This window comes from Poromitra crassiceps (genome assembly GCF_964638095.1).
Source record: "Poromitra crassiceps genome assembly, chromosome: 17".
Taxonomy (NCBI): domain Eukaryota; kingdom Metazoa; phylum Chordata; class Actinopteri; order Beryciformes; family Melamphaidae; genus Poromitra; species Poromitra crassiceps.
Window position 1 is genome coordinate 12,070,163 of NC_139635.1, and position 24,334 is coordinate 12,094,496.

The window sequence follows — 24,334 nt, forward strand, 5'->3', positions numbered from 1 at the left end:
TGAAAGAGACACCTCTGATTGGCTGTCATGGTTCTATGCTGTTGTCCCATTGGCCATTGAGGCTTTTTTCAGGCCAAAATGGCGGTAGCGCTCTTGTCAAAACACATATCAACTCTTGCCTTCAATACTCTCTGCAAGTAGGAAACAAGCTGTAGAGATTCCCGGAATAAGGGGAAAAAAAAAGTCTTGTGCGCGGCTCCGCCGTATATTCCCACTAGCTATATGATGCCTCTTGGGCCTTTATTTGTATCCTAGACCGTCCCCACAGTGAGTACGCTTCACTTGCTGCAACCAGTTCGGCTCCGCCCACGGAAATACGTGATTGTTGTTTGCAAACAAAAGAATTGTCTATATCAGTCATGACACAATCTGGGAACCCATCGGTTAAACATTTCTTTTTCTCTAACCTCTTGGGGGCAGCAGCCCCGTTTCAATGTTGCGCAACAGGAACTCAAGAGGTGTGGTCCTTTCCGCTCCTGCAAGCTCTGCCATTGGCTCCACCGACCGGTTCTGCCCATTAATGGATTTATTTTCCGCTCCCTGCGTGTCGCTCTCAAATCCGTCCGTCGCTATGAAACAACAATAACAACTGTAGCTCGTTGCTAGTAGCAAGTAGCAACTTGCTACACGCTGAAAATGGTCAGTTTTGACTACACACCGGTCACGTTCACTTCATTTGGATCGGTGCGAGCCAGCGCTGTTACACATCTTTTGACGGAGCCTGCCGACAGATTTTCGATGCAAGTCGAAAGTCTGTCTCGAGAGATTAGTCATGACATGACGTCGACCTTCTTTGTGTCTGATGTTATCACCTGTTTTTAGAAACAGCTTCTTCTTCTTTCTTTTTTACTTTGACCACAAAATGAGTTTATTCGTAAAAAGACTCATGACTCAGCAACACATGAAAATTTTAAAAATGACAAAATACACTGGAGGGCTTTAACACCAACCTGGCTCAGGAAGAATAATGTGTAATTATGACCGCTACTCAGCTTAGCCTACAGTTAGCTCCTACACATAACACTAACAGCTACTCAGCTTAGCCTACAGTAGGCTCCTACACATAACATTAACAGCTACTCAGCTTAGCCTACAGTTAGCTCCTACACATAACATTAACAGCTACTCAGCTTAGCCTACATTTAGCTCCTACACATAACATTAACAGCTACTCAGCTTAGCCTACATTTAGCTCCTACACACGGCTGGACTGCAATGTATTCTTACCGGTGCGATGGCCGGCGGGCCGCTGCATATTTGGGCCGGTCAGGTTGGTGAAAGTATGTATTATGTATTTGATTGGGCCGGTAGTGGCCCAATCAACATTATCTGTGCTGTTTACAACAAGCTCTGTGGCCATTAGTATCTGTTTCTGGGTGTACGAGGCGTACCTGAAGGCACCATGAGGGGCTCACCCACTCTTTACCGTGCAGAGCGAAGTAGAGGCTCAATGGATTTTACGTGCAGATAGCGCGACTACGCTTCCTCAAAGTGCGGATGGCGGGACCGCAGTCCATTCAGGCATCAATAATGAATGATTCTGGTCTCTGGAGTGGCCCTCCAATCGGTTTTTGAGCGACAGAAAAGTGGATTTTATGCAACAATTTGGATGCAACAACTAGGTGTCATTAAAAGAAGAGGATGTTTTACATCGGATAGCGTCTAACTTCACGTGAAGACTCAGGTAGGAGCCAGCATTTAGACCTAGACGTGAAAATGGCACAGTGTAAAATTGGAAATGCGTTACATTCGCCGGGCGCTAATGCGCTCAGTATGAGCCAGAAGCGCCCGGCGAGCGGGGTAAAGTTGTAACAGACTATGGGGAAAGATACATCAGACATATGGGAAATGTTTATGTGGCTATATTATGTCCAAAGTAATCTACTCTATATTTTTTGGTTTTGAGTAGGCTATCTAAGTTTTAGTTTAGTTTTATAGTTTCACCTATAACATTACTGATTCCTAGTGGTAGGAAGGGACGCCAACATGACAACAATCAATACACTTGTATTTGCGTAAAAAAAAAAAAAAATCAGTGTTGTTATGTTTAGTACTGTACTGTACGAGCGAAGCGAGCGCGAGCTCGAAAAATTGGGCCGATTCGAAATTGTGGGCCTGTCTGACACATGGCAGGTAGCCTTTTTGGTCCCAGTCCAGCCCTGCTCCTACACATAACATTAACAGCTACTCAGCTTAGCCTACAGTTAGCTCCTACACATAACATTAACAGCGAGTGCATTTAACATGAATCGTATGCCTCACTTGCTCATGTGTATGTCATTTGTCTAGTCTAAGGCGTGAGGAGTACTCACATTTAACTTCTCGAAATCTGGATGGCGCCTCTGAACCCACGACACACTGGGTCATCTACTCTGTGTTGAAGTCCTGGCTTGTTTTCTGTCTCCGGAGATACTAATCAGATTCATAATAATACTAATCAGATTAATAATACCGTAATACTAATCAGAGTCCCTTATGTAGCTTGGCTCGCCCTGGTAAATGGTAAATGGACAGCATTTATATAGCGCTTTTCTCCAAAGCGCTTTACAATGTGCCTACATTCACCCATTCACACACCGAAGGCGGCCAGCTGCCACGCAGGGTGCTGGCACAGCCATCGGGAGCAATTTGGGGTTCAGTGTCTTGACCAAGGACACTTCGACATGCGGACTGGAGGAGCCGGGGATCGAACCACCGACCTTCTGATTAGTGGACGACCCGCTCTACCTCCTGAGCCACAGCCGCCCTTATGCCATGCTCCTTTCACCACCACCCGTGGTGGCGTGCTCGCCCGTGTGCCCCCTGCCTGCTGTCAGTAGCAAGCAGTGGCTCTCAGATACTGTTCTTACTCAGATACTGTTGGTAGTTTTGCCCAGGTGCTGCGGTACTGTTGCAGTACTGCCACCGCGGTAAAAGTGGGGCGTTTGTTATTTAAATATTTTCTTTGTTCTTTACAAGAGATCCCCCTCAGTGCTGCAGCAGCGCCTTTGGAAATGTGGCAGTAAGATGGTTAGAAGTTAGATGAGTAACAATCAGATAGCTTCAGTTCAGAAGTCAAACGCCAAGATGTCCCCTGGCACAAGGCGTGGACATCAGAAGGAAATAACAAACAAAATAAAAACAGAAAAGTGCCTTACAGAGTAGGACTCCAAGGACGCTGCATGTCTTATTTTCATTCTGTCAACATCCCCCCTGCTGTGCTGTGAACACACACACATGCACGCACGCACGCACGCACGCACGCACGCACGCACGCACGCACGCACGCACGCACGCACACACACACACACACACACACACACACACACACACACACACACACACACACACAGAGAACACACACACACACTGCTGTGCTGTGAACACACACACAGAACACACACACACACTGCTGTGCTGTGAACACACACACAGAACACACACACACACACACAGCTGTGCTGTGAACACACACACACACACACACACACACACACACACTGCTGTGCTGTGAACACACACACAGAACACACACACACACACAGAACACACACACACACACACACACAGACACAGAACACACACACACACACACACTGTGCTGTGGGCGACACAAAGCCATGAGCGTTTCTTCTATCATGTTATTGACACAATGGAGTCGCTGCAATCATTTATTAATGAGACTGAACTCTGCCTGAACTCTCTGTCTCTCTCTCTCTATATATATATCTTTCTCTCTTTTTCTGGATCTCTCTCTCTCTCTGCATCTCTCTCTCTTTCTGGATCTCTCTCTCTCTCTGCATCTCTCTCTCTTTCTGGATCTCTCTCTCTCTCTGCATCTCTCTCTCTTTCTGGATCTCTCTCTCTGCATCTCTCTCTCTTTCTGGATCTCTCTCTCTCTCTCTGCCTCTCTCTCTTTCTGGATCTCTCTCTCTGCATCTCTCTGTGTCTCTCTCTCTCTCTTTCTGGATCTCTCTCTCTGCATCTCTCTCTTTCTGGATCTCTCTCTCTCTGCCTCTCTCTCTTTTCTGGATCTCTCTCTTTCTGGATCTCTCTCTCTCTCTGCCTCTCTTTCTCTTTCTGGATCTCTCTCTCTCTGCATCTCTCTCTACATCTCTCTCTCTGTCTCTCTCTCTCTTTCTGGATCTCTCTCTCTCTGCATCTCTCTCTATATCTCTCTCTCTCTGTCTCTCTCTCTCTCTTTCTGGATCTCTCTCTCTGCATCTCTCTCTCTGCATCTCTCTCTCTTTCTGGATCTCTCTCTTTATCCAAAATAGTCAGCTGTGCCATAACCTGTCTCTCTCTCTGCCTCTCTCTCTCTCCTCCTCTGTCTGTCTGTTTCTTTCTCCGCTCTCTTTCACGGTTTGCATCTCAATCAATTTTTGCCCGACTTTCTCTCTTTCTCTCTTTGTTTTTATCTTCCTCTGCCTGTCACAATCAATCTCTCTCTCTCTCTCTCTCTCTCTCTCTCTCTCTCTTAGTCTCTCTCTCTCTCTCTCTCTCTCTCTCTCTCTTACTCTCTCTCTCTCTCTCTCTCTCTTACTCTCTCTCTCTCTTACTCTCTCTCTCTCTCTCTCTCTCTCTTACTCTCTCTCTCTCTCTCTCTCTCTATCTTACTCTCTCTCTCTCTCTCTCTCTCTCTCTCTCTCTCTCTCTCTTACTCTCTGTCTCTCCTCCACAGCCATTGCTCTCTCTTCCCCCACAGGTGACTTTGCGGTCGGTGGGTTGTGAACATTTTCAATGCGGTGAAGCTGCCACAGCAAAACAACTCCACATGCTCCTGGGGTTTATGTTGTCTTTGAGTTGTGACAATGTCCATGTCAAACGTATTAATTAAACTCGTGTCTAGGGGCATAATTATCACCATCGACCACTGTAACATGAATTGACCAAGATTACAAGGAGAGTAGGCTGTTGACTATTGAATTATAGCTGAATTACCTTGCCAACGCGCAGGCTGTCTGGCACTATGTAGCAGACCGCTCCTTCTCTGGGCTGGTCGCGGGGCAGCTCTGTGAGAGCCATCCAGGCCTCACTTGTTCAGGTGTGCCCCACCAAAAGGCAGGACTCAAATATAAGTTGTATAGGTAGCTCCTAGAGCAGGGCTGTCCAAACCTTTCTGAATGGGGGCCAGATTAGATCATGTGAAAATACCGGGGAGCCAACTGCTTCCCGCGTCATATCCGTTATTAAAAAACACACACACACACACACACACACAAACACACATAGAATACAATTCTACTCTAAGGATTTTGTTTACCATCTGAAAACATTAGTTCTGGCTGTGTTGTTCCTACTTGGTGCTTGTCTACAAACTGTATGATAGTGCTGTCATCGTTGGGCGAATGTAAAAAATCCAAATTGAACTTGCTTGATTAACCAATAGTGTGTGGAGGGCCACATATAGTACATTTTGAAAGACAAGCCGAGGGCCGCTTAAAATCAGTCCGCGGGCCGCAATTGACCTATCGCTAAGCCCCACCCCCCGTGTTCACTCGGACAAACACAGGGCAGGCTGACTAGAGTAAATGGCAGGCGTCACTGTCAAAGTTACATCCCAAGACGCTCTTCACAACTTTTTGAGCCCTGATATCGTCTAGAAGCCATCAAAAAGTACTTCGCTAGGCCATGGCAGTAGCCTACAACATGTAAAGCTATCGATAAAAAGAAATGCGATACGTGCATTCCTGGAAACGGATTTAGCTAATCTTTAATCAAACGTTTTAACGGAGGAAGACAGCAGGCGGGGGTAACAGACGACTCACATCCAGAATTGACATACACTTAGAGTAACCTCTCCGTGGATTATATAGCCTATATGCTGAATTGAAGAGTGGTGCCTGGTCATCTATTTCATGTACCTCTGTATATCAACAAACGTTAAATAATGTAGATGTTTTCCATAGCGAGACAACGGCACGCACGCATGGGTGGTGGTGTAGCAGATCAGCAGAGGCATAGCTTACAGCTTTAACATCATGTTTTCCTCCTGGATCTTTTCTCTTTACCTCACATTTATTTGGAGAATGGGATTAATTACCTCGTTTTAGGGTTTGACTGGTGTCTGGCGATGTTATAATCACATCAATCAATGTGCCTCCTCTTAGTCTCGCTGGCCAGCCTCTCCCCTACCTCTTCACCAACTCCACGCACATAACGTAATGACTGGAAACTCGCATAATTCAGCATTTTATTTTGCCGACTTTCTGAATACCATGATTTCATGATACCTTTTGGATCAAGGAACCAAATGAGGGAGAAGACTTGTCATCTCGCTGTCACCACGATTGCAGATTTAACGTCCAAACAGCAGCAGCATTGTGGATGTGAGTGGATCTACGTTTACTAGTTTAATATTATCAATTGCCTGGCCTCCCAGGATACCTTGTAATGTTGCGTTTACCCCCATGCACATCGTTTGACCATTTTTTCAACTTATAAATGTATAAAACCAGAGGAAACTTGCGTTTTCTAGTGCTTCTCTAAGGAGCTCTAAGCTGAGAATGTCCGAGGAGTGTATTATAGAGCTGCACGCGTGATTGGCTCGTCTGCGTTCGGGGCGTGGCTTATCGATAGGTCAATTGGCTCCCGGGCCGGCCTTTGGACATGCCTGTCCTAGAGTCTGACATTCTTCTCATGGACTCCTATCCGCCTCACACAGAACAGTCTACTGTTCCCTGAGCCATCTCGGGACTACGCTAATGCTAACATTGCTAACGGCTAACGTAGGTGACAATAAGAGTGCCAAAGTCACCCCATATTTCCATAGACCTTGCTTAAAATGCTTATCAAAATTATTTTACTTGGTCAAACCATGCGATTCAACTATACTTAGAATCAGGGGATACCATGTAAAATTTGACTGGCAATTTCGACGAAAAGTCGACTTTTGCACAGCGAATTTTGACTAGTGTTTTTGCTAGAAATGCCCATCCCTAATATCAACATTTCTAAATATGTGTTATATCGTCATAGAGTCTACTTGAAAAATATCAATTGTATGGAATGGTGGTGAGGGTGGGTGCAGCTCAGGTCTAAGGCCTGGTTCCAGGTAGGGCCCAACACAATGGCCTGTCGGCCAGGACAGAAGACAGCAGAGGCTTGGATTCCAACACCAGTAATATTTATTGTGACACCATATGTTGTTGATGCTGGTTTGCTGGTGATAAAGAAAGAACATATTATAAATCCATAGTGATTCAACATAACAATTAACTCCAAACAATTACTAATTATATAATATCCAAATACAGAAATAACTATTAAAGGAACTTAAGCAGTGCAACCAATGATCATAAATTACCAAAGCAAAGTCAACTAAAAGGAAAACTTACTAATCATTTACACAGCAAAGGTGAAGGTGTGGAATCCAGTGGAGGCCAGCCAGCTTGTGCTACCATGGTTTGCAGCAGAAGGGATTTGCCACAGGTGATGTGACTGGCCTTATTAGCTCTCGGGCTCCGCCCATCCAGAGAGCAGTGAAGGGAAGCAGTGAGGAGGCAATTGGAGGAATAGGAAATGAGGGGATTTTCTACACTACTATTGAAATAGTGCGGTGGACAGTAAGCTGTGGTCGCGGTGGACGGAGGGCATAAACACTTTCCTTTCACACCGGAGAGCTGTGTTCGATCCCCACTTATGATCACAACATTTCTACATTACCGGTGTCACATTTAATGTTTTTGTTATTGAATAGCTTCACACATGGTCATCTTCTGATGGCACACAGGGGACACAGCATTCTGATGGACACATGACATACAATGCATTGAAGACATCTGCAGCCTTAATAATCTGACCATTCGAGGATCAACAGTCATGCTGTAGAAAATGTGCATGTATAATCAATAGGGCTGTGAATCTTCACTGGCCTCACGATTCGATTCGATTACGATTCAGAGGGCTACGATTCGATTCGATTACGATTATCGATGCATCTCGATGCATCTTCAATCGATGCATCACTTTTTCCCCCAATACATGATTTATTTTTTCTCACTTTCTTTTTTCTCACTGTGTGGCTACTGGAATTGCATTGTACTATGATCCAAATAAACAACTGCATGTACTTCCATTATATTTTATTCGATTATATATATATTAAAAAAAAAAAGTATTTATTTTTTTAATAATCGATTTTTGACATTTGTGAATCGATGCAGAATCGTGCACGTCCGCATCGCGATGCATCTTATAATCGATTATTTTTGACACCCCTAATAATCAACTAGCATCACTAGGCTCTGGGTTGAAACGGAGCCTAATCTTCACATCTGCAGCTACACAGCGCTCTGCAACCACCACCGAAGCTGCATGTGCACCTTCCACGGCATTCAAATCTGCATCCACACTTGGTCAGTTGTGGCAACTCTATGCAATCGAGGGCGGGAGATCAGTCCACAAGATCTGCCACATACCTTTCTTGATCCACCCCCCAGTCAGAAGGACAGAACTGCTTCTGGTTGGCAAAGTAATGATTGAGCCCATATGCATCTAGCCTGGTAGGCAGCACGCTTTACCTGCTGGAGTAGAGCAGCTTGAGTAGGAGGAGGGATGACTTCAATATGGCCTCAGCTTCCGAGCAAACATGTCCAGCCTTGCATCATCAACAGCATCAGCTGTACTGGACATCATGACCACAACGTTTTCCAAGATCTTCATGTTGGCTTCATCCATTGGTAGATACTGGCTGAGTTTGCTGAAAACATCTCATTATGAACGTCTCAGGTTTGCCATGCAGTCTTCTGGAAAATAAAGCGATAAATGCCATAAACTGACAGTCCTTCAAGTCAGTTTTGGTAGAGCACGAGTTCCTTCATCACTAGTGTTAGTGGTAGGGAGATCCGACACATGTGGGCCAGACTGCGAGGACATCGCTTGGCCTCCAGAAAGACCCTGAGAGGCTCAGGATGCGCCATCACCTCCAGCAGTGCCTGCTCCCAGTTCACCAGGGTCGGCGCCATGGTCCAGGAGCAGCTGGACGAAGCCCGCATCACACCTGAGCCACATCACCCCATCCAGCAGGTGAGAAGCCACGTCACGGATCAGAACGCCGGCTTGGAGCAGAGCAGCAGGCAGAAGCAGTCCAGGTGGTGTTTGGCTGTGCTGACGTAGAGAGGAGACCATGTGACGTGAGGGTGTGAATGCTCTTCATGTCAACAGTGGCACGGAGCCTGATGAGTTCCTGCAGTATGGGGATATAACCCTGCTCCAGAGCAGGGCCAGCTAGCCGGGGTTAGCCCACTTTGGAGGGGGCCAGGATTGTGCAAGTGTGAAAGCTTCCTTAGCCTGGGGCTAACAGTTGTCTTAGCCCCAGGCTAAGAGACGGACTTAACCCCGGCTAGTGTAGTGTGAAAAAGCCCTTTGAGGGTTGGGAGAGAGGGTGGGGTCAGAGCAGGTCGCTCCCCTCCTCCTTTACCACCATGCTGCTCTTGATACGGAGAAGCATGGTGCTGAGCCACTGATCCAGCCAGGAGATGCTATCCCACTCCTTAATCAAGTCAGTGTAAGCATCCACATTCTGATCTTCGTAGGCACATAGAAGCTTCTTCAGCAGCTTGCATTCGCGAGAATCCGAAAAGGCTGGGAACCTTTCTTCATACTTGTCCACAGCAAGTTTTGCGTTCAGCATGTCTACACAGAAGTGACAGAGCGCGGCCTTGAAGAAGTGGTCCTTGGCGCTGTATTTCAGGAGCTCACAATCCATCGCATGGGTCCCAACCTCCTCGTAGATCTCGATCGCTTTGGGATACTGCTCCAGCTGAGCTGCGTAGGTTGCGACCTTCAGAAGGCACTTGTACACTGAAGCGGTGGATTCTTCACCTCTGTAGTAATCGGCTGCCTGTTCATAATGACTAATGGCCGTGTCTCTCATATGTATCATCTCATAGATCTCAGCGATGGTGACGTGATGTTTGGCAGCGATGCTGAAGCGCCCCATGTCGGTGTAGAGCTCTATCGCTCGGTTTAGACAGTTGATGGCCTCTTGTGGGTCAGCTTTTCTGAAGGCGTTTCCAGCATCGGTGAAGTTGCTCGCCGCATCGTGTTTGCTCTGCATCTGTAGGTGAAGGCGAGCAGCTTGGGAGAAGGCGTTTCCTGCAGCACGCCATTTTTTGGCCATCTTGTACATATTGGCCGCTCTTACATACATGTCACACACCTCTTCCATCTTGGAGGAACCGCCAAACAGCTTTCCAAAAAAGGACGTTGATGATTTCAGTTTCTTTTTGGCCTCAGTGAACAAGGCCACTGCTTCCATTTCTTTTCCAGAATTGTCCATTTTTGTGTCACTGCTCATATTTGTAAGAATATAGTGTTCACTCCGTTCACTATACCAGTCCTACTTATAGCCTCTGCAGGGAAGGATTTATGACATCACTGATGCCATTGTGACATCATCCGTATGATGATATATCACTGAAGATAATCTTATCCTATGATGGTGTCATCAGTGATGTCACTCGAGCAACTGTGATGTCATCAGTGAGTGATGTCATCCGTGATGTCACTTGAGCAATTACAATCTTTTACTACTGTGTTCACCTTATTCACCACGCCGTTTTTCTCTCTTCTGCGTTAGCCGGCCGGTAAACTGTAAACTATGAATGAAGTTTGGCAACATTCAGCAGCTACACTGTGGCCGACTTCAGACATGCTCATAGCGTTACTGCTGCGAGCAGCCGATGATGCCTGTACCCGGTCGGCATTTAACGTTAGTTACAGTGTTTTCTCACTGCCAGTACAGTACTAACGCTCGGGGTTGACAGATAGCCTACTAGCTAGCTTTAGTCCGACCTGTCACAGCCAGCGCTCCTCGCTGCTTGTTAAAAATGTCCAAATAGGTGTTATTCTGATAAACTGGTCACGTCACATATTTGGAATGTTACGTTCTCATCTGAAAAAATTGTAAAACTTTAAAACAGTTGTTGTTTTTTGCTTGAAAACTGCTTCAAGTCTAAAAATGATAAAGTTGGGAGTAATCTACTTCCAGGTCTAAAGCGGAAATATGATTACAAAATGACGTCATGCAGAAGCCTCCTGATATGGGCAAATAATAAGGTGAATACTATAGGGTGGAGACTCTGGAGATGCGCCATTGGTGCAGTTATGGAAATCACCCGCTTGCCTCGCCCGCTTTGCAGGCGATATGCAGCTCGACCGCTGTGCGACCTCGCCCGCAGCTTGCGCGGCCTCACCTGCTCAACTGGCATGGCATGCGCGGCGCACAATTGCCCAAGTGCACATCTAGTTGCTCGAGTGACATCACTGATGACATCACAACTATCTGAGTGACATTACACCTCTCCCTGTCCAATATGGGAGAATTTGTGGAACGTTTCTCAAAGGGGTTATAAATGTAACACACATAATACAGCCGTTCACAAACACAAAGATGAACATCCGGAAAGGAAGAACAGAATCCATGGAAATGGAAGCTGAAACGTCAGCAGTGATTTAGCAGTTTGGTGTAAACAATGTCTGTTGAAGCAGTTCGGTCTGTTAAAGCAGTTTGGTGTAGACATGTCTGTTAAAGCAGTTTGGTGTAAACATGTCTGTTAAAGCAGTTTGGTGTAAACATGTCTGTTAAATCAGTTTGGTGTAGACATGTCTGTTAAAGCAGTTCGGTGTAAACATGTCTGTTAAAGCAGTTTGGTGTAGACATGTCTGTTAAAGCAGTTTGGTGTAGACATGTCTGTTAAAGCAGTTCGGTGTAGACAATGTATGTTAAAGCAGTTTGGTGTAGACAATGTATGTAAAGCAGTTCGGTGTAGACATGTATGTTAAAGCAGTTCGGTGTAGACATGTCTGTTAAAGCAGTTTGGTGTAAACATGTCTGTTAAAGCAGTTTGGTGTAAACATGTCTGTTAAAGCAGTTCGGTGTAGACATGTCTGTTAAAGCAGTTTGGTGTAGACATGTCTGTTAAAGCAGTTTGGTGTAAACATGTCTGTTAAAGCAGTTTGGTGTAGACATGTCTGTTAAAGCAGTTTGGTGTAAACATGTCTGTTAAAGCAGTTCGGTGTAGACATGTATGTTAAAGCAGTTCGGTGTAGACATGTCTGTTAAAGCAGTTTGGTGTAAACATGTCTGTTAAAGCAGTTTGGTGTAAACATGTCTGTTAAAGCAGTTTGGTGTAAACATGTCTGTTAAAGCAGTTTGGTGTAGACATGTCTGTTAAAGCAGTTTGGTGTAGACATGTCTGTTAAAGCAGTTCGGTGTAGACATGTATGTTAAAGCAGTTTGGTGTAGACATGTCTGTTAAAGCAGTTTGGTGTAGACATGTCTGTTAAAGCAGTTCGGTGTAAACATGTCTGTTAAAGCAGTTTGGTGTAAACATGTCTGTTAAATCAGTTTGGTGTAGACATGTATGTTAAAGCAGTTTGGTGTAGACATGTCTGTTAAAGCAGTTCGGTGTAGACATGTCTGTTAAAGCAGTTTGGTGTAGACATGTATGTTAAAGCAGTTTGGTGTAGACATGTCTGTTAAAGCAGTTCGGTGTAGACATGTCTGTTAAAGCAGTTTGGTGTAAACATGTCTGTTAAAGCAGTTTGGTGTAGACATGTCTGTTAAAGCAGTTTGGTGTAAACATGTCTGTTAAATCAGTTTGGTGTAGACATGTATGTTAAAGCAGTTTGGTGTAGACATGTCTGTTAAAGCAGTTCGGTGTAGACATGTCTGTTAAAGCAGTTTGGTGTAGACATGTCTGTTAAAGCAGTTTGGTGTAAACATGTCTGTTAAAGCAGTTTGGTGTAGACATGTCTGTTAAAGCAGTTTGGTGTAAACATGTCTGTTAAATCAGTTTGGTGTAGACATGTATGTTAAAGCAGTTTGGTGTAGACATGTATGTTAAAGCAGTTTGGTGTAGACATGTCTGTTAAAGCAGTTTGGTGTAAACATGTCTGTTAAAGCAGTTTGGTGTAAACATGTCTGTTAAAGCAGTTTGGTGTAGACATGTCTGTTAAAGCAGTTTGGTGTAAACATGTCTGTTAAAGCAGTTCGGTGTAGACAATGTATGTTAAAGCAGTTCGGTGTAGACATGTATGTTAAAGCAGTTCGGTGTAGACATGTCTGTTAAAGCAGTTTGGTGTAAACATGTCTGTTAAAGCAGTTTGGTGTAAACATGTCTGTTAAAGCAGTTTGGTGTAGACATGTCTGTTAAAGCAGTTCGGTGTAAACATGTCTGTTAAAGCAGTTTGGTGTAAACATGTCTGTTAAAGCAGTTTGGTGTAAACATGTCTGTTAAAGCAGTTTGGTGTAGACATGTCTGTTAAAGCAGTTCGGTGTAGACAGTAGCCTCATTCACACAGGCCTTGAAAGCGGTAAATGTTACTGAATAATCTGCGTCTCCGATGTGAAAGTGATGAAAGCGGAGTCGTGGAGTTGTGGATAATCGTGTTACGCCTTTCGTTCCGCCAGTGGAGGTAGTCGTAGCGCCAGATGAGCCTCCACCCCGCCTCCACCTGAAAGCGTAGGAGCGGCGACACGGAACAGAGGTGCGAATGGCTTCTGATCTCCTGATGAGTAAGTAGCTTAGGCTATTTATGCTCAAACGATGTTGACATTAGTAGGCAAAATTAACGGATATAATAATAAGCTTCAGAGGACGTCTCGTGCATCTGTCTGTGGCGAGTCGGCCTGAGGATATTATTCCCTCTGTTCTTCTGTCTCTCCTCAAAACAATCCCAATGTTTGGGGGAAACCAGCTCCAGAACTGCAATCTGTCTAGCCTGTTGTCTGTTCCGTTACGAAAAACAACTAACGTTATAGTGTTCATGTGCATTTATAGCCTACTATTCTCCCAACGATGAGTAACCGGCTTAAGCAGACTGATTGCAGCTGTTTGACATGCGGGTGTCCGCTTGCAGAACCAGACTTAGGCTAATTAGGCTACTTCATGAGAATAATTTGCTTTCAAAAAACTGGAACCAAAAGGTAAAAAATTGCCTTGTGCCTAATACATGATGGTGCCTCTGTGATCCTGTCCATCAGATTAATATTGAAATTTTGTGCTGTCTTGTGGAGAACACTTGGAATAAATCTGGCTCCTATGTGGTCATAAATGTATGGTTTGATAGCAAGATCATTCATATTGGACAACTGGACACAAAGTTGCCCCCAAAATAGTATCTCCGGGGCCATCTTGGAGAAATCGTGATTTTTGCGTGCCTAATAATAGGTTTTTATCAAAAGAACAATCCACAGGGAGCATTTGTGCCAATGTCGTGCTCCCTTCCACTTGTGATGAACGGTGTTTCTTTCATCTGCTCCACTAAAACACAACAAGGCTTCTAAATTGCATGGAGCCAATCAAAGCCGTTGCTTTGTTCCCTGCAGCCGTTTGGTTCGCTCTGACACACAACTTGTTTTTTTTAACGATCTGCCACTTTCCAATGACTCTCCTTCACGGCCGTTGTTATGCACTCCTTTATCAAAGCGCTCCCTCGACCACCACGGCCGTGCGTAGGCCATCGGCCACAATGGACACCACACAGCTGACAGGTGTGGAGAAAGGGCGGCTTGTGTGGCCGCTGAGCCTTGTGTGTGTGTGTGTGTGTGTGTGTGTGTGTGTGTGTGTGTGTGTGTGTGTGTGTGTGTGAAAGAGAGAGAGAGAGAGAGATTGAAACATGCACCGAATGTCGCTGAAGAGAAAACGTCTCGCTAGAGATTTTCCCAATTACTTTGCGAATTTGAGACCCAAAAACCAGAAGTGATGCAAAATTGCTGAAATGGAATGCCAGTGGCAGCTCAGAGCAAAGCCAACATGATCTTCAATTGTGAATTCAAGTTTACAATGATTTGTGAGAAATCATTTTTGCGGTAATATCTGTTCAAATTTCCCAGTAATAATAATACGTGTATTCAGTCAGTCAGTGACTGTTATTGGAAGTTGAGCAGGTTTGTTTGGAGAGTTTGTCCATCCATAGATCTGATCGGAACTACAGTATCTGAAGTGGTAAAGTAACTGATGATGATCACTCCATACACAGGGGCAATGCTTTACATAAAATGGATCAAACGAAAAGACCAGTGTGAGAGAGAGAGAGAGAGAGAGAGAGAGAGACGTGTTACAAGGTAAAATATAAGGTCCAAAAGCTCAGTTCAAAATTATTTGCATATTTTTACTTTGTGAGTGAATTCATATGCATATTTTCTCAATAATTATATCTTCTTATCTAAACACAGTTTTCTGAGAGAGAGAGAGAGAGAGAGAGAGAGAGGGGTGAGAGATTGGAGGGGGAGAGAGAGTGACAGAGAGAGAGAAAGAGAGACTGTGTGTGTGTGTGTGTGTGTGTGTGTGTGTGTGTGTGTGTGTGTGTGTGTGTGTGTGTGTGTGTGTGTGTGTGTGTGTGTGTGTGTGTGTTCATGCATGTATTTGTGTGAGTGTGTGTGGACGTGTGTATGTGGACAGGTGGGGATTGGGTGGGTGGCTTGGGGTCACTACATACACGCGCAAACACACACACACACACACACACACACACACACACACACACTGTCTCTCTCTCTCTCTCTCTCTCTCTCTCTCTCTCTCTGTTGTGTGAGGCTCCTGGCGGCGCTGCATTGAGCCACTGGGTGGGCTGTACTGTTCATCTGTCCTAATGCACCTTTTGTCTTTATCCTCTCATTCTGGGAGTGAAAGGAGTGAGCTGCACACTGAGAGAATGATGGATCTGATGGAGAGAGAGAGAGCGAGTCAGAGAACGACAGAGAGAGAGAGAGAGGGAGAAAGCCTGGGGTCTCTTTTGTTGCGAGCGCGGTGAAAGCCCAGCAGGGGGCGCCGCCTTGACAATTTGTCAGAGGCGCCACGCTTCTTTTTCCCCGGGCCGCTCGGCTCCTCAGTCAGCCCTGAGCCGTCACCACAAGAACCAAGCAGCCACAGACAAAGGCTTCACTTTCAAACAACATGCATGACAGACATATGAATCGACCAACCACAGACCTCCTTTGCGTGACACATCTCGTGGGGCGTTACATTTTGAACGACGCACCAATCCACGCAGAGAGCCCGAGTTCCGTAACAGCCCAGCCAATCACAGGCTTGCCACAGGAATTCCTATCGCAAAATCCACCAATGCTGACTTGTGATTCAGGCCAAAAGCGCTATTTTAGCGTTTGCGCTCGTTTAACGCCGTGCGCAATGCAAATTGGCGGCGGACACAAGCGCATGCCTGTGATAACTGCCCCCAAAATAACCGTACTGGGCATTGGCTGCCACAAGCCAAACCAGGCGTTTCAGCGCTAAAATGTGGTGATAGATGGCGTTACCCTATCGTCAGCAGTGCGCAATTACTTTGCGCAAAGAGCTTTGAAAAGGACCTCTTACGTGCAAATACCTCTCTGTGCTGGGTGCGCTGCACAGAGATTACCGTTGCGCTCCCAACACAGAGAGGTATTTGCGCAATGGAAAGTGGAATTTGTTTTGGATATGTCATTACGCACAGCCTTGCCACGCCAATACATCAAATTATGCTGCTAAAATTGGGTATTAGCAGATAACTAAGTGAGGCAATCAACTATAACTCACTGATAAACTTTTATCACATCGCAAAGTGGGAAATGAATTGAGAAAACTTGTTGGATAATGGACATAGGCTATTGACTTTCATAAGCCGGAGGTTCGTTGGCACCACAGACGAGCTGTCAATAAGCTCCCTCTGTCCTCGCACGAGTGAGTACACTCTATTACGCATGGAGATAATTACAGCATATTGCATGCCTCGCGCAAACAACCATTGCGAGACGGGAATCTGATTGGTTTTGATTGACGTAATGCCCAGCCTTGCTTGGCCACGCCTGTGAATAATTCTGGTAGTTAAGACCGCCCAAATCCCGTTTGCGCAGGCATTTTGGGGCGCAGATGATTTTGCCACGGCTCTAATTTGCACTTGCGACAGGTGCCGTGAACGTTTCTGCATGCCGCCGAGAATTGCATCCCCAACATATTTCGGGGCTGTTTTAACTTAGAAATCAGGGAGGTCACGTCTACCAGACAATTATATATCACTTTTAAACAGTTACATTTCTGTAAAAATCATTACAAGTAGCTCCCGTGAGGTGGGGATGCTTTTTTTTGCTGCTCGGCGGGGGAGCAAAACTCGGCAGAACACCTGGCGGACGGCGCAAGGCGGAATGCTATCTTCCATGCCTTAAGGCACGCGCAAACAGTGCGCAAAGCGCTATTAGGGGATAGCGCCTGTCGGAAGATAGAGCTCTAGAGCTGCAACGATTAGTCGATTAGTCGATCAACGGAAAATGTTGAATAAATTGTCTAAAATGTAGACAATTTATTCGACAGACAATTTTAGACATTAGACTTTTTAAACTCGAAATTGTCTAATGTCTAAAATTGTCTGCATGTCTAGTCTATGCAGAGTGCAGACAATGGATTAAAGAAGGACCAACATTGGCACAATTACTGTATAGCCACCATTTCTAGCCCAGAAATACTATTTTGGGGGCAACTTTGTGTAGAGTTGTCCAATATGAATGATCTTGCTATCAAACCATACATTTATGACCACAGATAAGCCAGATTTATTCCACACAAATTTCAAAACAGCTGCCATTTTAAAAGATGGCTGACATTTCAGCCATTTTTACCATATAATTTCACTGTCCAGGGCGATTTTGATGATTCTAGTGTCAAATTAATGTTTTTTAACTATGGAAGATTCAAAATCATACACCAGAAATCTTTTTAATATCTCCTTCTGCCATTTTCTCCTCATTACATAGGGTTGTCCTCCTCCACACCTGGCTCATCACATAGGGTTGTCCTCCTCCACACCTGGCTCATCACATAGGGTTGTCCTCCTCCACACCTGGCTCATCACATAGGGTTGTCCTCCTCCACACCTGGCTCATCACATAGGGTTGTCCTCCTCAGACACACCTGGCTCCTCACATAGGGTTGTCCTCCACACCTGGCTCATCACATAGGGTTGTCCTCCACACCTGGCTCATCACATAGGGTTGTCCTCCACACCTGGCTCATCACATAGGGTTGTCCTCCTCAGACACACCTGGCTCCTCACATAGGGTTGTCCTCCTCAGACACACCTGGCTCCTCACATAGGGTTGTCCTCCTCAGACACACCTGGCTCCTCACATAGGGTTGTCCTCCTCCACACCTGGCTCCTCACATAGGGTTGTCCTCCTCAGACACACCTGGCTCCTCACATAGGGTTGTCCTCCTCAGACACACTTGGCTCATCACATAGGGTTGTCCTCCTCAGACACACTTGGCTCATCACATAGGGTTGTCCTCCTCACGGTACGTGCACATCATGAAGTGCTCGGCGGCTTGCCTGCTGAAAAAGCCGCTTTGACGCTGCATCTTGATAGGCTGTCTTGCTCTATTTCCGTGTCTGATTGGTCCATTTACCTCGCGCCCCCTGCCGCTGGAACCGCCCACAGCGTTTCACTGTCGCAGACTAGAGGCGGCTTGTCTCCGAGCGGCTTCACGCTCGCGGGGCGGGACTAGGGCGGGACCTTTCGTTGAAGCTACCCAATGACAGCTCTTCTTACACATTTCCTCCCCGCACCCTCCTGTGTACAACGTTTCTACAGGCTACAGCTCCAAGCTGGAAGCTGGTTTGCACGCCCACAAAACGCTGCGACACAGCGGAAAAGCGAATTTGCCATTGTAGATGTGCACGTACCGACAGACACACCTGGCTCCTCACATAGGGTTGTCCTCCTCAGACACACCTGGCTCCTCACATAGAGTTGTCCTCGCTCCTCAGACACACCTGGCTCATCACATAGGGTTGTCCTCCTCCACACCTGGCTCATCACATAGGGTTGTCCTCCTCAGACACACCTGGCTCCTCACATAGGGTTGTCCTCCTCAGACACACCTGGCTCCTCACATAGGGTTGTCCTCCTCAGACACACCTGGCTCCTCACATAGGGTTGTCCTCCTCCACACCTGGCTCCTCACATAGGGTTGTCCTCCTCAGACACACCTGGCTCATCACATAGGGTTGTCCTCCTCCACACCTGGCTCCTCACATAGGGTTGTCCTCGCTCCTCAGACACACCTGGCTCATCACATAGGGTTGTCCTCGCTCCTCAGACACACCTGGCTCCTCACATAGGGTTGTCCTCCTCCACACCTGGCTCATCACATAGGGTTGTCCTCCTCAGACACACCTGGCTCCTCACATAGGGATCTTACATCATTACCACCACCGAGGAGTTTACTGTATGTTTTCAGTTTCGTTTGTTTGTCAGAAAATTTACTGGGCCGATTTTCATGAAACTTGGTGGAAGGGTGTAGCATGGGCCAAGGAAGAACCCGTTACTTTTTGCATCCGACTCACGGACAAGTCATAATAGCATTGACCTTGGCAGCCTTCTAGTTTTTATATAACCTGGAAGCCCTTCCTTAAGCTTAATTTATGCTTATTAGAAAGTGTCGCTCAGCACATGGTCGCAGACGAAAAAGAAAGTGTCGCTCATGGTGTTGCATTTATACTTCAGTGAACGTTCGCCTCGGTTCAACGGTCACGTGACACTCGAACGCTATCAGTGCAGACAGCCAAGGCAAGAGAGGGAATGGAATGCACAGTGAAACCACGTCGGAGGCAAGATGTAACGTACTTGGCTGCAGCCGCATACAAACGAGACACAACCACACAACTCACCGCCTCTCTCTCTGGGAAATTGGTCACGATGTTCTTTGTGATTTTCACGAAGTCATACATCAAGGACAGGCTGATAAAAATAGCGGGGGCACGTTCATTGATTTCAATCGAGCGAAAACCAAAACAAGTCAAGCGCGTGCCGTCTATACAGCCAATCAGACTTGCGCGACACTATGTGACGTAGTCAGCGACACTAGACATTTCACCAGGTAGCAGATACTGCTGCTCGCCGACACTTGAAAGTGTCGACTCAAGTCCTCGTTTCTGTCGGCGACCGTTTCAAAAGTGTCGGCAGACAAAGCATAAATTGGGCTTTACTGTAAATGTAGAAGCAAATAACACAGAACTTCGGTGTCGTAAACAAAGTAGTCACTAGTCTTTGCAACTTCCAGCCACTCAACAGACTGCGAAACTCGTGTATTTGTATTCTCTCTATCCAGTTTCTCTTGGGAACGGAGCCTCCTGTATAAGTGTGGCAGTAGTTCAGCGAGCCTGCAGCAGAAAAGAAAAAGAAGAAGAAAAAAAGGTTGAACTTCCACAATGCAATGGCAGCGTATGAATCATCAGACTGAGCCTACACGTTTTGTACCAGGACAAACAAACCTCGCTCGTCCAGAGAGTGAGTCATATCATCCCGCCATTTCATTTGGAACAATTCGATGGTGATTAGATAACAGTGCTTCTGCAGAGTGGCTCCTCAAAGTGTTTTTCGGCGGCCTGGTCACGGTGGAGGGCGAGCCGCGAGGCGGGCAGCGCCGACGTGGGAGGCTCTGCACGGCGACCTTTGACCCCAGCCCGCCGCCCAATAATGGCTGCCGTTGCATAACCGCCACTGAATGTAGACTGGAGATTTTTTTTTTACCTGGGGGGGGGGGGGGGGTGTTGAGGTGATGTAATGTCTGTGTCTGAGTGAGCAGAGTTGCTGGCATATCAAAGAGCCGCCACTAGGAGGCGAGAGCGGGCCTGGACTGACAGGAGCGTTTGGAGGGAATGCGGAGTGGATGAAATATTACATTTGAGGATCTACCAGTCAAAAGTTTGGGCACACCACATCTTTTACTCTTTTCCACATTTTTAAATTGCAGCAAAGATATCAAAACTATGAAATAACACAAATGGAATTACACATTATTCTTTTTATCAAATGTTTTATTTGATTCAAAATGGAAAAAAGGACAATACAATGATGTAAAATGATAATGTGCATGTACCATAATAGCCAGTGGAACACCAGCCATACTAACAAAAAAGGAAAATCAAAACAAAACACAAACACAAGGCCAAAAGAAAACCCCTCCTCACGCCCCCTCACTCCACCCCAGGACCACCGAATATGACCAACAAAGGGTTACACACATCAAACTATCTTATTTTTCAGATTATTTAAAGTCGAAGCCCTTTACCTTGATGAAAAGGCTTTGGAAACATTCATACTTCACTATTTCTATTTGTCTAAGAGACATAAATTAGGTCAAGCATTTAAGCAGAAGCCTTTAGATCCAAATGACTTTAAAGGGACAGCTCGCCCTAAAATCCAAAAGGCATATTTCCCCCCTCACCTGTAGTGCTATGTATCCATCTAGATTGTTTTGTGTTAGTTGTCTGCGTTTTGGAGATATCGGCCATAGAGATTTCTGCCTTTTCTCCAATACAATGGAACTGGATGGCGCTCGGCTTGTGGTGCTCAAAGCGCCAAAAGAATACAATTGAAAAACTCAACAGCAATGTCTCTTTTCAAAAATCATGACCCAGTTACTCAAGATAATCCACAGACTTGTTGTGAGCTGTTTTATGTAGAAACTATTTTCGACCAAACTAGCTACTGATCTAGCTATGTGTTGCTCTAGCCGCTGCTAGCTAGCAGCTAGTGGGTGTAGTTCGGTCGAAAGAAAATAGTTCCTACATGAAACGGCTCGCAACACAGGAGGGTCTCCGCGGTGGTAGGCGAGGGCTTTTAGCCTAATGGCTCATTTATTCTCCATTTTCATACGTAAATAGATGCGTCCGTTTCAAACGTTATTATCGTCACTGCCCACATACTTCCATGCGTCTTTCACGTTGGTATCATGTTAAGCAATACATTCACCAGGGTGCAGTAGAGAGTCAAACGCATGAGTGTGTGTGTGTGTGTGTGGTTCTGCTGCGTTTCATGCGTATCCGAAAGCTTTCAGATGACGAAAACGCACAAAATGAACGCAGAGTACAGACAGAAGGCTCTGTCCATCTCTGTCTCCGTCTTTAACATAGAGTGTAATTGAGCCTTAACACTACTAGGGGTGGGAATCACCAGATGCCCACCACGATACGATACTAAAACGATACTTGAGTCACGATACGATAGTATTGCGATATTGCAATATCACCGATATTGCGATATATTGAATATTGCGATATATTGAATATTGCGATATTTCGATATATTGTCTAACTCCTTTTCCTACCTTTTCCTTGACCTCACCGGAAGTAAAACATGCAGTGTTTTTTTGTTTTGTTTTGTTTTGTTTTTGCCCCACATGTAGGCTACATTATTAAGCTTCTCTGGACTCAATATGCCACTGCAGGCGCGGACTGCAACATCGCTTTGGGCAGATGCCCAGTGGCCTGGCATGGCATGGCCTGCAAAAAAATAAATAAAAAAAATATCAATACTTGGCGTCCAAATACCGATACAATATCGTCAGGCAAAATATCGCGATACTATGGTGTATCGATTTTTCCCCCCACCCCTAAACACTACCCACACATCAGTTTTGGCCGTTCTCTCTCTCTGTGCTCTGAAACGGTTCCATAAGTTAGGAGGTTCACAGTGGTTTTGGTGTTTTTGTGAACAGATGGATGTATGATCAACTCAACATGAGTGATTCTCGCTCTTCGTCACACAGAGGCTTGGCTGATGGATCGCTTCATAGATGTGACAAATACACAGGCTTTGTTTGGTCCCTCGCAGGTGTGTCCAAATAACACTCAGACAAATGAGCCCACACATCGTGTGGAAGGCCGGGGGAGAGAAATATGAAGTACAAAGTAAAAGTCCTCTAAAATGATATATAATGGGGTCTATGTAAATGTCATGTCACATGTCCATGTATGTCCATAAAGTCCATCCATCCATATATATATATATATATATATACTGTGTGTATATATATATATATATATATATATATATATATATATATATATATATATATATATATGTAAGGGTTAATGCACGACGAGGTGTACATTATCACTTTTTAAGGGACGACGCGGAGGCGTGAACCGTCCGAGGCGAAGCCGAGGATGGTTTGCCTCCGCAAAGTCTGTTATTCATACTGTAAATCAGTCTTCCACGAAATAAAATAGTCCCTCCCACCTCCACCAACCTCCGTTTTAAAGCCGACTCAAACGTTAACTTCATCACAGGAATGCAGGTTTAACGATGTTTTGCGTTCTACATTAAATGAAGACATTACCGTTTGGCTGCTTGCTTTATTTTGTATGATAGATACGTATTGGCCAAGTATATTAACATTTAAGAGCGAAGAGTTTCAGGAAGTGAAAAGTGCAGCGGGGGCTCGCACTGCGTGCTGTATGTGGTGAAATGCAGCTCTCTCTCTCTCTCTCTCTCTCTCTCTCTCTCTCTCTCTCTCTCTCTCTCTCTCTCTCTCTCTCTCTCTCTCTCTCTCAAAGGGCTCGCCCCCGCTCGTGCACGAGCCGAGGGAAATATCCTCTTTGTCGCCGAGAAGAGCCTGGTGACGCGAGGTTAAAAATCTCCGAAACGAAAATCAAAATTGTAAATAAGAGTTATTTTTGATAAACTGAGCACACAGGGGTGATTTAAATAGTTACTTTGACCGACTAAATTTTTTTCTCAACTTAAAAAATTGTCATATTAACCCTTAACGAGGGTATAGAGCTCAAACTGCTCTCCTGATAACACTGATGAAACTATGGCGCATTGATATGAACGGTGAACAGACCATTTAGCTAGGTGTCCATTATCACTGTACAATATCACAAAATAATGGACACCTTGCAGCCAATCAGAATCGAGTATTCACCCAGACCATGGTATAAATATATATATATATATATATATATATATATATATATATATATACACTGTATATATATATATATACTGTATATATATATATACTAGGGCTGCACGATAAATCGATTTTGAATCGTAATCGAATTAATTAGTTAGGACGATGTTAAAAACGCGGAAAATCGTAAAATTGATTTACACTTCAACTAGGGTAATTACGTTAGGCGGGGCGGCGCTCTCTCATGTACGCATGCTGCTACTTGTCCATTCTCCCCGCTGTAAAGTCTCTCTAGAGGCTGTGATACTGGCTACTAAAGACAGCAGCGCAATGGACTTATTTCAACACCTCCGACCAAAAAGCACAGAGTGAGCACTGAGCGCAGCTTGTTGCACTGCGGGCTGTAGCCTACAAGATAACGATTGCCACAACACACTCACGTGCACACACAAACACAGACGTTATCACCGGACGATGAAACGTTGCCTTTACAGTTCACATAATAACAAAACAAGACGTGAGGCCACCGAGTACTGATAGATTGGCTGTATTCATGGCTGTAAGTTAGCTTGTTCTGCCTTCAGAGTAAAAGCGTAAATTGTCACTTATGGGAAAAAGGGGGAAAAAGAGCTCTGCAGGGCAACACATTTTTAGAGAAGTATAATAGTATAAAA

The 24,334-nt window shown here is 45.3% G+C and overlaps 1 pseudogene across 1 annotated transcript; it reads right to left on the reverse strand.

Moving 5' to 3' along the window:
* Positions 1 to 9,370: 9,370 nt before the first annotated feature.
* Positions 9,371 to 10,261, reverse strand: LOC310792203 (alpha-soluble NSF attachment protein pseudogene; annotated as a pseudogene). The gene has a single exon. The product of its transcript is annotated as an alpha-soluble NSF attachment protein pseudogene (transcript).
* Between the last annotated feature and the right edge of the window lie 14,073 nt (positions 10,262 to 24,334).